This window comes from Grammomys surdaster, unplaced genomic scaffold (genome assembly GCF_004785775.1).
Source record: "Grammomys surdaster isolate TR1022 unplaced genomic scaffold, NIH_TR_1.0 123577, whole genome shotgun sequence".
In the NCBI taxonomy this organism is placed as follows: Eukaryota; Metazoa; Chordata; class Mammalia; order Rodentia; family Muridae; genus Grammomys; species Grammomys surdaster.
Genome location: NW_021618786.1, coordinates 60,269 through 61,957, shown reverse-complemented (window position 1 = coordinate 61,957; position 1,689 = coordinate 60,269). Strand labels below are relative to the sequence as shown.

At 38.1% G+C, this 1,689-nt stretch overlaps 1 pseudogene; it reads right to left on the bottom strand.

Annotated features, from left to right (window-relative positions):
- Window positions 1-644: 644 nt before the first annotated feature.
- Window positions 645-998, bottom strand: LOC114636339 (annotated as a pseudogene).
- Window positions 999-1,689: the final 691 nt, after the last annotated feature.

The following is a 1,689-nucleotide window of genomic DNA, read 5'->3' as shown; positions in this document are numbered from 1 at the left end:
CCCTTTCTCCCCAGTTCCTTTCCTCTTTCTGCCTTCTGTTTTCTTCTCCCTCCCAATTGGGATTGAATCATCCTCATTTGGACCCTTTGGCTTGTTAACTTTCTTGGGTCCTGTGGATTATGTCCTGGATGTTCGTAGTTTTTGGCTAATATCCACTTATTAGTGAGTACATACCATGTATATCCTTTTGGGTATGAGATACCTCATTCATTATGATATTTTCTAGTTCCATTCTTTTGCCTGTGAATTTCATAAAGTCATTGTTTTTGATGGCTGAGTAATATTCCACTGTGTAAATGAACCACATTTTCTGTATCCATTTTTCTGTTGTGGAACATCTGGGTTGTTTCCAGCTTCTGTCTATCATAAATAAGTCCTCTTTGAACATAGTGGCACATGTGTGCTTATGACATGGTGGGGTATCTATTTGGTATATACCCAAGAGTGTTATAGCTACGTTTTCATGTAGATATATTTCAGATTTTCTCAGACCCTCCAGATTGATTTCCAGAGTTGTACCAGTTTGCAATCCCAGCAGCAATGGAGAGTACTCATCATTTTCTGCATTCTCACCATGATGTGCTGTCACTGAGGTTTTTTTTTTTAGACTAAGCCTTGATTTTTATTACGTAAAAAATGCATATTTATTTTGCTTTCTGACTCTGTGCTTGTGCCTTCAACACTTTCACAACGATTTTCTGCTCCTCAATAAGGAAAGCCTGCTTGATCCTGTCTGGGACACACTTGGCACACATGGAGCCACCGTAGGCCCTGCTGACATGTTTCTTTGTCTTATACAATCTCATAAGGACTTTGGGTCTCACAGCAGGAACCCCTCCCAGTCTGCCTGGGCACACATCACATGCGGATTTGGGTGCCTTCCCAATCTTCTTGGTGTAAAGGTAAACAATCATGTTGCCAGGGGTTCGAGACAGCCTGGTATTGTTAGAGGCTGTGTTGTAGGAAAGTCTATGGTGGTATGTAAAATGCTGGACCATCTTGAGCACCTTCCACTCTAAGCACCATCCCTGGAAGAGTGTCACTGAGTTTTTTATTTTAATCATTATAATTGGTGTTAGGGTGAAATATCAGGGTCGCTTTGATTTGCATTTCCATGATTACTAAGTCTTTGGATATGTATTTAAGTGCTTTCTTGGCTATTTGAGATTCCTTTGTTGTAAATTTTCTGTTTATTTCTATACCCCATTTTTTGATTGGGTTGTTTGATATTTTGGACGTTAGCTTCTTGAATTCTTCACATATTTTGGATATAAGCCCTCTATCAGATATGAGGTTAGTAAAGATTTTTTCCCAATCTGTAGGTTGCCAAATTGTCCTATTGACTATGTCTTTTGCCTTGCAGAAGCTTTTCAGTTTCATGAGGTCCCATTTATCAATTCTTGATCTTAGAGCCTGAGCCATTGGAGTTCTGTTTAGGAAATTTACTCTATACCTATTTTTGTAGAAATAACTACACCGATCTGATTTTTTTTCTTTTTCTGATATGTCATCTCTAATTAGTGATGAGTGCGTCTCTTTACTAATCTTCATCAATATTTTGTTACTGCCAATCACTTCAGTGTGCTAAGTCATCTGTGTTTATGTGGTCATATTACTTTATATGAATTGTTCTTTGGACTCACATAACTTTTCTTATCATATTTATTGTGCATTAAGGAGGGCAAAATT